Source organism: Garra rufa, chromosome 12 (genome assembly GCF_049309525.1).
Source record: "Garra rufa chromosome 12, GarRuf1.0, whole genome shotgun sequence".
Lineage (NCBI taxonomy): Eukaryota > Metazoa > Chordata > Actinopteri > Cypriniformes > Cyprinidae > Garra > Garra rufa.
This window is the reverse complement of record NC_133372.1, coordinates 34107671-34124263: the sequence shown is the minus strand read 5'-3', so window position 1 is coordinate 34124263 and position 16593 is coordinate 34107671. Positions and strand designations below refer to the sequence as shown.

The following is a 16593-nucleotide window of genomic DNA, read 5'->3' as shown; positions in this document are numbered from 1 at the left end:
CATTTTCCAGATTCTGCAAGGTGTATGCAAACTTTTGACTTCAACTGTAAATATAGCTTTTGTGAGCATAAAAGCATTAAAAAAAATCTTCTTAACCCTGAACTTTTAAATTTTGATTCTTACTGTACCATGGTACTGAATGATCACCATTAGTCCTAAAAACATGGTGAAACATGGTACAGTGCATTTAATTAAAGTCAGTCCTAGAAATCTGAATTTCAAGATTAAAACTTTTGGGTTTGGAAATAAACTCATATGACCTGCAAAACACAAACACATGAGCAGCGCTGTCTATACATGCATAGATTCCTCTTACAGATAAACTTCATACACAGACACTATTAACTGCATTTAAAAGAATAAGGAAGAGGAAGAGGAAGGAGTGTAATGCAATGTGCCAGATCACACATATGCCGCAGCAAGGAAATAAGAATGTGCCCACCGAGAGAGCTGAAAGACGAACAGCTCAAAGTGTGGCTGTGCAAAATGATCAAAGATTTTTTATTTTTTTTGCCACTGCTTTTGAAACTACCAATTGTAGCACTAGGCCATAGGCTAGATCTCTACAATAGATTAAAAATGGCCTTATTTCATCCAAAACTGCAGAAAGACATTCTCTGGCTCTTTTCTTTTATTCTCATTTACAATTTTTTTTCAATATTCAGAAAGTAGATCAAAAGCACTGCTCCGACTCTACAATCAAGGATCATATGATTCATAATCACATTTCTCCAATTGCTTTTTTCAGTGTTCATGCTCCATGGTCCACAATCCATACAAAGGCCCAAAGATCACATACAACTCTAAATTTAATTTCAAAGGCTTTGAAACAAGAATGCAATGCTGTGAGGCTCTCACATACTTATGCTTTCTTTAGGCTATGTGTAGCTGAAATAGATACAATGCACTGGAGATAAAAAACTGGTTCTAAATCAGCTTGTTCCATTAAAAAAAAAAAGTAAACACCTAAATATTATTACGATGCTACTAAAACAGTAAAATGAATGATTCAAAAATATTAATGAATCAGTTTGCTCATAAATTTATCCACATTTTCCTTCAACGCGGAAGTAAGCCCATGGGCAAGACTACCGCTTCATTAGCCTCTATAGGGAAATGATGAGAGGAACAACAACATGCAGTAAATAGTAAAACTGTTTGCACTACAAACCAGTGTGTTCATAATTAAGATAATACATTAAAGTAATATGGTAAGACACACCAGTTTGCATTATCTAGCAGCAAAACAAGCTGTTTTGTACAGCTAAAAATAGCTGGACGGGGATAAGACCGGAAGTCAGACCTATAAAATTTACAAATGGCAACCGAAAGTCATTCTATTCATCATGTTTATTCATCAAAGTACTACAAGAATCATAGATAGAATAGTCAGAATTATTAGATTCTAAAGCCTACAAAGCTTACAAACTAAAATTCAACTACGGAAGCACAAATCTGTGCACCTTTACAGAATCCCTAACCGCATGTACAATTTCCTTTTTATTAAACTTTAAATAAAATATGTATCTGCTGATGGAAAGTCCTTTTCAGGTTAAAAATATATAGTCAGCTGTTTTAACACACAGCTGCCTTGGGACAGCTACACACCACGCAGAGCTGTGATTGTTTGTGACAGCAGACGGGAGCTTCTGGAATTTGGTGATATCCTTTTTGTGGGCCACTTTAGACCTCAGAAAGCCTCAGGCACAATAACACTATGTAAATAAAGTTCTTATCATGTCTTGGCTGTAAACACTTGCCTGTGATGTTCAATAACAACTGGAAAAAAAATGTTTTCTGTTTTTTTTAGTAAGCATGTGAGCGTTTTTTTTTTAATTAAGTGCATCTGAGTTGAGCCCTAGTTCATGGTTTTGTTTTGTGGAGGAGATTGATGTGTTTTTTTCCATTGTTGCATGGGTTTGTTTAATCATTTTGTACATTTGCAGTAAGTCATCCAACGGCATTGCAAAGTAAAGTTCCCTTCCGGGAACTCGAGCCGCGTCAGGAACGCTATGGGGAACGCCATTGGCGGGCCGCACTCTGAACTGTGTATAACAACCAATGAAATGACGGGGGTGACGTCACAGGCGCGGTGACGTCACCGACCAGGAAGTATAAAGCACGTGCGTTTGAAGCCGGCGGCAGCTTTTGTCATTCAGCGAGAGCGCTCTGTGTCTGTGTCTGTCTTGCCATTTCTGCTGTTTTTGTGTCCAGTTTGACACACTTTTATTTGAGTAGAATGGCATCTTTACAACCTATTAAGAAAAAGAGTTTGATGGTGGTTAAGCGCCCGCATAGACAGTGTGTCCCTCCCTGCCAACGCTTCATTGTTGGTGGGGATACACACAGTCTATGCGTGGTCTGCTTGGGAGCGGAGCATGCACAGTCAGCCCTCGAAAAGGCTGGCTGTGAGCACTGTGAACGCCTGCCGGTGCGTCTGCTTCGCTCCCGGAAAGCCCTCTTCGAGGAGGGGGCTTTCACTAGCGTGCCCCGTGGGTCTGGCCCCGCTTCCGCCGAGGCGGAGCGGCGGCTGCACTCGTGGGGCTCGCAGCTCGATCTGCTGGAGGGTATGGAGACGGGTGATCCCCTATCTCCGCCCTCACTCAGCGGATCGAGCGATCTCCTCCTGGATGTGGAAGCCCGCGCTGCGGTTTCTTCCCCCCGGGAGGAGGTCCCCGAGTTCCTCTTGTCTTCCTCCGAGGAGGTTGACATTGAAAGTGTTACAGAGGAACCACAACCGCCATCACGCTCGCCTCACTATGAGGAGCTCGTAGAGGTGCTGACTAATGCGGTAGCCAAATTACACATCACATGGCCCGCAGAACAACAGCAATCACATGAGCCGCAGCGAAGCCGATTAGATGATCGCTTCCTGCGGACAAAGTCAGCACCTCCAAAACGGAGCCTTCCCTTCTTCCCCGATCTCCACCAAGAGCTAGCGAGATCGTGGGAAAAGCCATACTCCTCCCGTCTTTTCTCCCCCGCTGAAAATTATGGAAATGTGGGGGGGGCAGAGGAGAGTGGCTATAGGACGATGCCACGGGTTGAACAGACGCTTGCGGGCTATCTGTCACCCGGCTCGGCATCATCCTTGAAGGCTCCGTCCTTACCCACCAGGCCCCTTAAAGTCACATCTGGCCTGATAGGTAAGGCATACACGGCAGCAGGTCAAGCAGGGTCTTGCCTTCACACCATGGGCATCCTGCAAGCCTACCAGGCTGACCTGCTGAAGGAGTTCAGCAGCGGCGAGGAAGTTAGCGTCACAGAGATGCAAAAAACTGCAGATCTCGCTCTCCGCGCCACCAAGGAGGCCGCCCGTGCTGTTGGGCGGTCTATGGCAGCCCTGGTGGCCGCGGAGAGGCATCTCTGGCTGACCCTGTCCGACGTAAAAGAGAAGGACAGGGTCACGCTTCTGGACGCCCCCCTGCAACCATCTGGCCTCTTTGGTGCTTCGGTTGATACCGTTGTGGCCAGGCACCAGGAGGCCCGCAAGCAGGCGGCGGCGTTCAGAACTTTCCTTCCTCGCCGCGTGTTCTCCTCTGAGGCTGCTGCACCATCTAAGAAGCAGCCTCAGCCGTGTACGAGCTCCCATAGAGAGGCACAAAAACAGAGCGTTGCCGCCCGTGCTCCCCCGGCCCAGCCTAGGGGACCCGGAAAGCAACGCTCTAAATCGGGGGCTTCCAAGACGAAGAGGCCTGACCTGAGGGTCGTCCTCCAGTCAAGGAAGTCCTCGGCTAAGCGGCCCTGACGGTTGTGGTTCAGGGCCGTTGAGGGCAGCCCCTCTCGAGGGGGTTTGCACCGTACCTCCAGGTGCGGGTTTCAGACCCCTTCGTGGCCCTCAGGAGATGAGTCAGCTAACCCTGCCAGTGTTACAGGGCGCGGCTATCTCCCGCGAGCATCCTCTAGCTGGTCCGCCCGGAAACGTAGCGGCCCTGGAGAGTTCGCAACCCCCGCGGGGGTTTTCCGAGGAGCTAATTCCGGCGCTTCCTGCCAGTTCGCTGTTTCAGGACTCCGAGTTAGTTCCTCAAGTAAATCCAGACACCAGTCTCGAGAGGCTGGTACCCTTAGTGAACTTTCTGGTTCTTTAGCACAGGAAGTATCTCAGGTTCGCTTTCAGGGGCAAGGCTTACCAAGACAGAGTGCTTCCTTTCGGCCTAGCTCTCTCACCTCGCACTTTCACGAAGTGTGTGGATGCTGCGCTGGCTCCACTGTGACTCCAGGGCATCCGCATACTCAACTAACAGTTAGCGGTTCAGCATCGAGGTGCTGTTCTCGCTCACATGAAAGAGTTAGGGTTGAGACTCAACGCCAAGAAGAGTGTGCTTTCTCCACTACAGAGGACCACTTACTTAGGCGTAGTGTGGGATTCGATCTCCATGCAGGCACGCATGTCTCCTGCACGAGTCGATTCCATACTGACCGCAGTGAATGCAGTAAAGCTAGGCCAGTCACTCACTGTCAAACAGTTTCAAGTACTGTTAGGTCTTATGGCAGCCGCTTCCAACGTGATACCTTTTGGACTGCTGCACATGAGACCACTGCAGTGGTGGCTCAGGACCAGGGGGTTCTCCCCGAGGGGAAACCCACTCCGCAAGATCAAGGTCACGCGGCGTTGCCTACGTGCCTTGGCCATGTGGAGGAAACCCTGGTTCCTCTCTCAGGGACCGGTTCTGGGAGTGCCTGGTCGCCGCATCACGCTAGCGACCGACGCTTCCCTTACCGGTTGGGGGGCGGTCATGCGTGGCCGCTCAGCCCAAGGCCTATGGAGCGCCCACCATCTCTCGTGGCACATAAACCGCTTAGAGATGCTGGCAGTATCCCTGACCCTAAAGAGGTTTCTCACAGACCTAAGAAACAAACACGTGCTGGTCCGTACAGACAGCACTGCGGTGGTTTACTACATAAACCACCAAGGAGGACTCCGCTCACGCCCCTTGTACAAGCTGGCGTACCGGATACTCCTTTGGTCTCAAGAGAAATTCCTCTCCCTGAGAGCAGTCCATATTCCTGGACATCTGAATGTGGGAGCAGACGTCCTGTCAAGGCAGGGGCCGAGGCCCGGGGAATGGATGCTTCACCCAGAGGTGGTGAAGCAGATCTGGAGAGTGTTTGGCCAGGCTCAGGTGGACCTGTTTGCGACTCAGGAGACATCGCACTGTCCCCTCTGGTACTCTCTAGTTCATCCAGCTCCACTGGGGCTGGATGCCATGGCACAGACATGGCCGAGGCTGCGTCTGTACGCCTTTCCCCCGATCGCTCTGCTCCCGGGAGTTCTGGAACGGGTCCGTCGGTTTCAAGTGCGGCTGCTACTAGTAGCCCCGTACTGGCCGGCACGAGTATGGTTCTCGGACCTGGTATCTCTCCTAGACGGCTCTCCGTGGGAGATTCCCGTCAGGAGGGACCTCCTGTCTCAGGCTGGGGGCGCAATATGCCACCCCCACCCAGAGAGGTGGAGGTTATGGGTGTGGCCCCTGAGGGGGCACAACTCATAGGAGCGGGTCTCTCAACCGAGGTTGTTGAGACCCTTCTCCAATCCAGAGCTCCCTCTACGAGGAAACTGTATGGCCTTAAGTGGAACTTATTCGCGAGATGGTGCCGCGAGCGCCACCTGGACCCAGTCAACTGCCCGGTCGGTACAGTTCTGGAGTTCCTACAGTCTCGCCTATCCGCAGGGCTAGCTCACTCCACTCTAAAGGTATACGTGGCGGCCATAAGTGCCTACCACGCCCCTTTAGGTGGCCTCTCAGTAGGTAGAGAGCCCTTGGTCATACGGTTCCTCCGCGGTGCGCTCAGGCTGAGGCCTCGAGTGACACCCAGGGTCCCCACGTGGGACCTCGCTGTGGTGCTAGAAGCTCTCTGCAAGCCTCCATTCGAGCCCTTAGAGGAGTCTACGGATCGCGCCCTCACAGTTAAGACGGCGCTCCTGTTAGCACTCACCTCCCTCAAGAGAGTAGGCGATCTGCAGGCCCTTTCAGTGGCCCCATCTCATTTAGAGTTTGCCCCAGGGATGGCCAAGGCCTTTCTATATCCCAGGGTCGGGTACGTCCCGAAGGTCCCCTCCCTAGCACCGCAGCCAGTAACGCTGCAGGCGTTCTATCCTCCTCCATACGTGGAGCCAGGTCACAGGAAGTTAAACTGCATGTGCCCAGTCAGAGCTTTAGACGCATACGTCCACAGAGCTGCCACGTGGCGTAAAACAGAGCAACTGTTTGTCTGTTACGGCCCCCCTAAGAGGGGGAGCCCAGCTTCAAAACCCACTATTAGTAGATGGATCATCGATGCCATAACTACTGCTTACGAGTCCTCTGATCTCCCCTCACCGTTGGGACTCAAGGCTCACTCTACTCGGGGCATGAGTGCCTCGAGAGCTCTGACGGCAGGTGTCCCAATACAAGACATCTGCAATGCTGCGGGTTGGTCCACGCCCCTAACATTCGTTAGGTATTACGAGCTCGACCTCAGAGCCGCTCCAGGCTCGGCTGTACTCTCGGCCTAGTGCGCTAGGCCTAGAGGGGCAGCCACCTCCCTAGCCAGGAGGAGACTTCTCAAGGCGCATTCTTTCTGCGGAAAGAAGAGAAGTCGTTTCGCCACTCATAAGAGATCTGCAAAACTTTCCCCCTTTTGTCCGTGAAAGCTAGACAAAAGCCCTTTCAGTCCCTCTTGTCCTGGCAGAACCCCCAGACAAAGGACTAAGACCCCTCGTGAGCCCGAGGGCCGAGGGGTGCCTCTCGCACTGGCTGGCGAACCAGGCAGAGGTCACGGTTCTCGTGTGCCCGAGGGCCGAGAACTGTACAGCCCTCTTGTCCGCGGAATGCTAGACAATGGCTTAATTCTCCTCGTGTTCTGACGCAGGATGCTATCAGACCGAGTGTACTCCGGTCCCTCTGGTTTCTGGCTTTCCCCAGACCAAGGACTAAGACTCCTCGTCTGCCTTCACAGAAGGCCGAGGAGTGCCTCATGCACTGGCTGGCTACCAGGCAGAGGCACCTACTGTCTTCCCCGTGAGCCCGAGGGCCGGGGATTGCAGTGCCCTCTTGTCCGCGTAATGCTAGACAATGGCTTATTCCCTCGCGTCCTGGCGGAGCTCCAGGCCGAGCCTTGGATCCCTCTTGTTCTGGCTGAACCCCCAGACAAAGGATCACCCTCTCCTCGTGTGCCCGAGGGCCGAGGAGCCTTGAGGTCGAGCTCACCGTCCTCGTGGGTCTGCGGACCGAGGACTTCCCACACCATCTGTCCGCCGAGTGCTAGACAGTGGTCATTCGGTCCCTCTTGTTCTGGCTAACTCCCAGACAAAGGACTAAGACTCTGCGTGTGCCTGAGGGCCGTGGAGTACCTCTCGTTCTGGCTGGCGACCAGACAGAGGAAGACTACCATTCCTCGTGTGCCCGAGGGCCGAGGACTACAGGGCCTTCTTGTCCGCGGAATGCTAGACAAGGGCTCTCTCTTTTTCCACCCTGGTTGAGCAGACACTCGCAGGGCTCGGAAATTATGGGGGCGTTGGTAGTCTCGTTCCCCATAGCGTTCCTGACGCGGCTCGAGTTCCCGGAAGGGAACGTCTCGGGTTACGTATGTAACCTTAGTTCCCTGAGGGAACGAGACGCCGCGTCTCGGACCATAATTCCCGCACCCTGCGGCGCTCGCTTCATTCCTAAAGAGCTGCCGCCGGCTTCAAACGCACGTGCTTTATACTTCCTGGTCGGTGACGTCACCGCGCCTGTGACGTCACCCCCGTCATTTCATTGGTTGTTATACACAGTTCAGAGTGCGGCCCGCCAATGGCGTTCCCCATAGCGTTCCTGACGCGGCGTCTCGTTCCCTCAGGGAACTAAGGTTACATACGTAACCCGAGACGTTTTCCAATATTCTATCATCATTTACTCATCCTTATGTTTTCCACAGAAGAAAGAAATTCATATGGGTTTGGAACAACAAGTGATTAAATGATGACAAAATTTTCATTTTTAGATGAAAGATTCCTATGAGCGAATATGTCTCTCAAGATATGTCTCTCATTGTTTACCATCACTCTAGACGCTAAATCTACCAGGTATACTGCAGTTCCTCACACATAAATACAAACACCCATGATAAGCAGCTTCAATCGAGCGCACGGCCGCCATTGATCCACAAAATGGACTGATCCTCAGAGGTTTCCAGTCAGAACTGAGCATCATGTTGTTCTTAATCTCCACATATCGGATCCTTGTAAACAACTCTCTCAAACCCTCTTGGACTGCAGTACTTCACAGCTCTGGTGAGTCAGAAAGGATTAAAAAAGGGGAAATTACTGAATGTGAATGAGTAAGTACGGTTTCTATGGTGGTGCCATCATCTGTGTGAAATGCAAGCTTATTGGTATTACGATTACAAATTACAAATTATAATTTGTTGCATGCAAGTATGCATATGTAACATATTATTGTGTCTTTTCTAACCTTTAAGGCTATGCATCTAAAGATCTCTATGCTAAGCAGCGATAATAAGCAGTTATCTGTATCATACTCAACACCCACACAGAGTATGAGAGGGGTTCAAAATCACTTCACACTTAGCTTCATTATAGCAACACAAGTCATAAAACACAATCATACGATCACACTCGCCGCCTGCCACAATATTCATTCAAGAAAGTGGGGTTTTTTTTACGTGCCAAAACCGATACAGCTTTATCAAAGAGCTTTTAATCCAGTCTGGGGTGGCTTGCTCAAGCTTATCTCCTGACGGAAAAGCAGAGGAAGGAATCAAGTGCCAAATCAGGAACCGTGGTGGAAACAGAAACGGGGCACACGCTCCCCAGTTCAAATGCACTTCCGCCTTTTAAGTAAGCTTCGATAAATTGCAATTGCACATTTTTCGCTGGCCCACCAACCCCCCCCCAACACCAACACACCAATAACACCCCCCAATCCACAAACACGCAAAATGAGGCCACCAATGTATGATTGCTCCCAGCTGTAGACCCATGAGAGGACTGGAAAAGAGAGGAGAGGAGAGAATTTGTCAGTGCACTGAATGGTAGGACAAGGATTAGCTTAAAAGCTCATTGCCGATGATTCTGACCTCATTAATCTTGCATTATTAGCCATATACAGGGAATCCAAACCAAAAGATCTGAACAGAGTGTATGTTCGACCAGCCTTGAACATTTAATTTGGCTTGGATTTAAAGGAATAGTGAATTCTGTCATCTTTTACTCTCTCTCATTTCATTCCAAACCCGTACGACTCTCTTTGTTCTGTCAAAAACAGATAAGGTAAATTTTTTGAAGAATATTCTGGCCAATGTTTAATATTTTTTTATATAATGAAAGTGAGCGAGGACTGGAGTCATCTAAATCCAAAACAACAATAAAACATGCTTTAAAAATATATATATATATTTATATATATAAAAACCATATTCCCTTTTGAAGTCAAATGCCAGCTTTGTGTGAGAAACAGACCAAAATAAAAGTCATTATTCATGAACAATATCATTCTGTTTCTCACTGGTACATTCAAGAGAGAGGTAGTGATGGCTCATTCATGAAGTCAGTTTACAAAATCAGTCTGCGTGTTTGTGCTTGAATTGAATCAATATGATTTTTAAGTATAACTTAGATTACCCGGACACAACTGTCAGCATGAAATGAAAATGTTCGTATTCTATTTTGTTAAAGGGCACCTATTATGCACCCTTTTACAAAATAACATAAGTCTCAATTGTCCCCAGAACGTGTCTGTGACGTTTAGCTTAAAATCCCCCGCAGATCATTTATTACGGTATATCATTTTGAAAACGCCTATTTTGAGTGGAAGCAGAAACACGCTGTTTCCGTGCATGGCTCTTTAAATTCAAATGAGCAGGTGTTCCTTGCCCCTTTTCACATCTCGTAACTCACATATTTTGCCAAAAAACATCTATTTGTTTTGGATTATCATGTACCCTGGAAATCCAGAGGTCTCGCGAGAGCACAATTTGAATTGTCTCTGCAAGACACTCTGGCATCGAGCAATGATGCAGGTTACTGCAATACGTAAGCAATTGTGGGAACCAATCAAATCGGTGTATCTGATGTAGGCGGGCCAGAGGCGAGCTAAGCCGATGATGACAGCACTGCGACGTTCGAATCATATAATAAACTTTGAAAGATCGCTGTCGCTACAGATGAACAACAAGTTGTTTGAAACGGCTTTGGCCGCTACAATGAACGAGTTAGACTTGGCTTTCCATATAAAAGAGGAACAGAAAACCGAAAATTCGAATCGTTCCTTTGCAAGAAGGACGTTTTTGCTGTTTTGCCGACTGGATACGGCAAGAGTTTAATCTATCAGTTCACGAGTTCACGCTTACATATAATTAGCCGGAGAATAGTAGTGCATGTTTGGCGTGCTGTCCGGTGAAGGACTCCGAGCTCGGGAGTGGCCCGAACCCAGAGTACGTTACCCCCCAATAGGAGTAGCGAGAACTCGGAGTGATGAGATGGGGTGGTGGAGGTTTACTGATAAACCATCGAGTGAATTGAGGTGAGTCAGCTGTATTGAAACCTATGGCGCTGATTGACTTGTGATGTTTACGCTAAGCATCTGACGCGCTTCTCCCGAACTCTAGCTCTGCTGGTAGCTAAGCGTGTATTGTTGTGATTGGTCGTGGCGTTATCCAATTGCGTGCAGTTAGAGTTTCAAATGCATGCTTGGTGCCGCCCCTCGAGTTAGGCAGTTTTCATTGCTCGATCCCAGACCCTTAATCTTAATAGATTAGGGTCTGGATTTTTCCAGGCTAATTATCATGTATATTGTGGTGGAATTCTGTGTTTTAAAGCCATATCAGTTTAAACTTCTGATACACGGTTGTCAGAGCGCACACACACAGAAAGCGGCTGTCACATGGCATGTGAGTACTAAACTAAGTTCTCTTTCATGTCTTATTGCACTTAAACTGTCAAATACACACATGTTTATGTTAAAAACACACATAAGTTAAAAAAACAGTCGGTTAAGTCTGTAAAGGTCATGACCTCATCTCAAAATCCAAACACAACCTATAGATAAAACCAAGTCCAGCCCTACATTTTTTCCTATTTATCTTTGCACGTTACATCACAATATGGAAGAAAAGACCTGTCGCTATTTCTGATCCATCACAACTTTAATGAACCACTGGAGGGGAACATAATTGTGAATAACTTTCAGTCTGTTGGCTACGAAAAAATACTGCACAATTTGAAAAACAGTGTATGCATTATTGCATTTTTGAAACTTGAAAGCACTAGCACTAATTGGATGGAAAAGACCAGTAAATTATTCTCGTTTTGTGCTCTACAGATGAAAGAAAGTCACACGAGTTTAGATTGCCATGCGTATGCGTAAATGATTCTTCATTTTTGGATGAACTAATCCTTTAATGTCTAAGTCTGAGAGATTCACTTTCCCAGCACACACAATCCCAAGGGCTTTGGCATACTCTCTGAGAGGCTTGGCAGTGAGTGAATGAAGGCCGGAGGTGGAAGGCAGGTGCTGCCGTGCGAGGAGCGGAATGCAGCAGGAACATACTGCAGGGCAGTTTGATTTCAGGCTTCTATCCAATAGGCTGCAGCAAATGTAGCCTGCATGCTGCCACATTGACACCAGAGCTGCATCTCACCCCAGAAGAATATCACTTTCTTACACTACACTTATACCAATGGAAACACATCTTTAAGGGCAGCTATAAATTAATAGATGTAAGAACAAAGACCAATCAGTAAAATATCACCACTGATGCCATATAATGTTGATGATTGTGGCATTGGTCAAAAATGTTCAGGCAGACTGTTTTGTCCCAGAGGCAAGTGCATGAAATCCATGCATAACTTATAACAATCTGTTTAGATTTTTATATTAATGAGATTATGAATTAATACTAAATGAATTAATGCCACATCACTACTGTCAGCATGTATAAAATATTTATTATGAATTACTTATGCGTTAATACGTTGTACGAATTAATAGAAAGGGTATAGTGAATCACATTACAGAATTTACTCATTAACAACGAGTAAAATAAAAAATAATTGACAAAACTCTGATTAATGTAGCAATATCCATCTGGCAGAAATAGACCTTCTTGAAAATTAAAAACAGCAGATGTTTCATACACTAGAATGTCTTTTCCACCCTTCTTCAGGTCAATTCAATGTGTTTTCAACGTGTTTCCTAAGCAAAATAAAAAAAATATATATATTCTTTGTGAATGCATGCAACTATCACAAGTTGAATGCCCTGAATGCATCTAAATCCAGTGCTTTGCCATCTTTGCATTAAAAATCTGTGAGCAATGTTTTTTTGTCATTTCATTCTAGCTAAACAACCTAGCGGACACCGTTTAAATTACTTTTCATCAGCCAAGCCACCCTGCAAAATATACGCAGGAGCCTTGACCCTCATTCATGTATACTTTAGAAGTAATCTACGGCTGGTTTAATGCACAGAGACAAAGCTGAACTGCAGAGCAGATCGGATTAGTATTCAGATACTGTGTGTTGCAAGTCTCAGCACCAATACGCATCAAATGAGACTGCAATAACAACACATGCAGGCCAGGGAACGAGGCAAGATAAGAACAGGAAATAGGGTGAAAATAAAGCTAAACGTGTGCAAACACACACAAGCACACAGACTTTGTGTTTTGACTGGTAAAGCCCAACGTGGATGACAAGTCTGCTTTGTGGAGATAGGAAAAGGTGTTTATTGACTTGAAACACACAGACACAAACACACAAACTGCCATTAACAACACTATTGTAGACACCTTCTTATCTGCTCTAGACATGTCATGGTGTGTCTAGAATTAGTTGAAGATAGTTAAGGCTCTTTTATGCAGGGATTTTTACCTTTATAAATAAAGAAATATGCAATTAGGTTAGGTAGAATTCTCAATAGTAGTGTAAAAAACTCCCTTTTACCTTGTCAAAATCAGCTCTGCAAAAAATCAACTCATTCTAATGTATGTTCCTTTAAATGCAAATGAGCTCTGCTCGTCCCGCCCCGCCCCTCTCTGCCGTGGGATGATGAGCCGTAATTTTTACTTTAGCTGCATTTAGCCACGTTTAGCAACAAAACTTGCCAACAAGCACATTATTAAGAAAGGCCATTTACAAAGATGCATAAAAAACCCTTATACTCGCTTCTGCTGTGGGTGAAGCTGCATCACAAATGATTCGCACGAACATATGTAGATCGGGGATCGGCTCTTTCCTTTCAAAAACGGAAGTAACGTTACTCCTCTGCATCATCAGCGGCTCAGATGTCGGGAGTAAATGACGACTGCTATGTTCATTATTACATCAACAATAGAACACCTCAATCGCTCAATCTGAGACATTCTTGTCTTCGACACAATGGCTTCATCTTGGTGAGGGCGGGTCTAAGGTAAGGCACTCATGTCAATCAACTATTATGGGAGAGGCCAGATGAGAATAACCTGATTTTAAAAAGGGTATACAGTGTTTCCCCTAGGTTTCCCGCTTTGGGGGGGGGGGGGGGGCGTATGCGGTAGTTACTTTTTTCTAGTACTTTAGCCTACTTTGTGTAATAACGAAAACATTTATTTCAGTGAAAAAATAAGTCCAAATCTCTGTATTTTAACATTTTGAACAATAGGGTTCTGCAATCTTTTGCTTTTTTTTTTTTTTTTTAGAAATTCTTGTGTGTTTTAATTTTTCTGATAATCAAATGAAAGCATAAACATTTATTTATTTTTAATTAAATGAAAAATAAACCCTTTTAATTTTTGGCAAACAAACAGAGGTTTACTGTTAAAATCAATACATGGAAGAAAAATTATATTCAGTTTAAAACGTTTAAATAATATTGTAGTATTTTTTTCTACAATTAAGTGGTTATTCTTGTTGTAATATTTATTTTTCATCGTATATTTATTGTTTTATGTAAATTATTTAAATAGGAATATATAAACACCTACATTATACTGTACAAAAGTAATACAATACTGATATAGTTCTGTTACATGTTAAACCGTACTTTTATTTGGACAAGTTGCCGTGAAGTTTCTGTGTACAGTATGGTATGATGCTAGTTTTCTCAAATGAAACGGTAAAAGTGACAGCTTTGGAGATTGAGTTTATCTGTTCATGTGAGATGCAAATGCCAAAAATTACGTGTGCTTCAGTATGCGTATAGAAAAAAAAACACGTCTTTGCCATTCATACATACAGAGGCAAACGAAACATGCAGGATTCATATTAAAATGGTCTTTTTGCATCTCAGTTTTCACAGACACTAGTCCATATCGCGATTTGAATAAAGTGACAGAACAACTTTTGGTTTATTAATCCAAAAATCGACGAATTCCGTGGCATTCCGCGCTATAGTAAATTCCGTTTTTATGAATGGAGTCCGTGAACCCGTCTGTGTTTTCGGGGAGGAGACATTGTAAACGCGCGACCGCGAGACAGAAATGAAATGCTTTTGTGTAAATAAGATACATAACATAAGGCTATTTAGTTTGTTTAATAAAAGAACAATGTATAGACATGTTCTATAGGAAAGATAACCTTAAATGACTTAAACTGTGATCTGGCGCTATATCCAAAATAAAATGAACTTGACGTTCAAGGGGGGCGGGGGGTGCCGTTGGGGTGGCGCGGCGCCCCCCTAAGATAATGGTAGGGGAAACACTGGGTTTATTACTTTTAAAGACTAAAAAAATACCACTGGGTTGATTTTTATCACTGTAGGGTGGTTGTGTACACAAACTGCCAACACACATTAATGTTCAAACAACATGTAAAAGTTAGTTTTGCATCCGATGACCCCTTTAATGACAAAACTTTAATTTTTGGGTAAACTATCCCTTTAAATTGTATATATGCTGTATAATATACACATACACTTTATGGTCTATATATAAATAAACCATAAAACTGATTCTGATCTGAAAGAGCATGAGTCTATCTCTCCACTGAGAAGACAAAAGCTTCTTGTGCTTGTTCCTTAGAATGAGTCAGCTGAGCTTGCTGTGAGGCTTGCATCAGCAAAACTAGAACCCAAAAGCTGACAAAATATCAGAGAAAAGAGGAAGGGGAAAAAAATGAAGTACAAAAACAGAAACAACTACAGAGAATGACAAGACCAGACGCAGGGCCAGGAGTGCAGCAGCCATTGGCGCTGCCGTTCCTCATTGTTGTCTGCAGTAATGTAGTCAATGGTGCAGTGAGACTGGCCCCGGGAGCAAGCAGCAGACGGCCCTCCTCCACCAGCTGCTATTAATTAAACCCCGCCAATCCTGCTGCAATACACTCGCAAAACAAACCTACCAACAGTAGATTCGTAAAGTCAGACTCCAAACATCTAAAAGAGGTTTTTCACCTCTTAAAATTAATGTATTCACTTTTGTCTCATTCCCAGAAAAAAGATAAAATCTAGCTCAAGCTGTCAGAATGGTTCTACTACAGCCATATTAGAGCTAGCATTGGTAAAATCCTTTATTTTTCACAGCCCACTATGACCAATTGAGGTCTTGTTAGCAGAAGTTTTACTGCAGACTCAGAATCCAATGTTGGCTTGATGCCACATGAGCCAATAATCACTCGCTGATCTCATGCATGCAAGTGAAAACAGTAGCTGTATACTGCATTACTGAAACGTTTTTACAACATAAATATACTGTGTTTTTTCAACAAAATTGCCATTTCTGTCAACTGAATCAACATCTGAATTCTATAAAATGCTGTTCATTCTCCCTATCCCACAAAATTTAAAATTGGAACAAAAAAGAAGATATTCTGAACAATGTTGCAACTGTTTTTGTCTTAATAATCAAACAAGACAATACTGGATGCCAGTGACTTTCACTGACATGTTTTGTGTTGGATATTTGACATGGATTTTCAATTTTGGATGAAAAACTATCCCTTTAAATCTGAAAGAGAGAAAGGTCTGTCTGATAAGCATAGTTGTTCAGGTAGAGTGAAATTTTTAAGGTTGGGTTAGCTAAGGGTCACTTAGTCTAGAAACTGGCAGAATGAACTAACTATTCTGGAGTAGCATGAAGCAAAAATACGTTTTCTTTTGAGGGAAGACTCCATTTGAAAGGGTATTTAATTTAAATTAACAGCCAAAGATAACATCCTAATGCGTAAAACGCTACAGGCATTTAACAACTTCTTAAAACTTTGTGGAAAGTAGGGAATGAGAAGCAACTCTTGTCTGATGGACGATTATATCCGACAGCAGGAGAGAGATTTAAAATTCACCAGCAGCTATTTCTACTCTGAAAGAAGAAGGACTGAGACAAATGGTGAAACAGACGGAGAAATGAGGAGGGAGACATAATCTGGCATGCACAATTAAAGGAACAACTCACCAAACATTTGAGTTCTGTCATCATGTGCTTACAATCATGATGTTTGAAACCTGTATGGTGTAATTTTTTCCATCAAGCAGTGTTGTTTTTGACAACCATCTTAGATTTAGTCTTAGTCTTTCACATTTTAGTCACTTCTATATGTGATAGTTTTAGTCCAATTTTAGTCGACGAAAAGTCATAAAGGTTTTAGTCTAGTTTTAGTCAAAAAAAGGGTGAAAAGTAGTCTTTTAACAAATTAATGTA

General features: G+C 44.8%; 1 protein-coding gene across 1 annotated transcript in view; it reads right to left on the bottom strand.

The window, feature by feature from the left end:
• The window catches only part of srgap3 (SLIT-ROBO Rho GTPase activating protein 3), a 132753-nt gene that overhangs the window by 83312 nt on the left and 32848 nt on the right, over positions 1 to 16593 (bottom strand). The gene's annotated exons all lie outside the window — the stretch shown is intronic.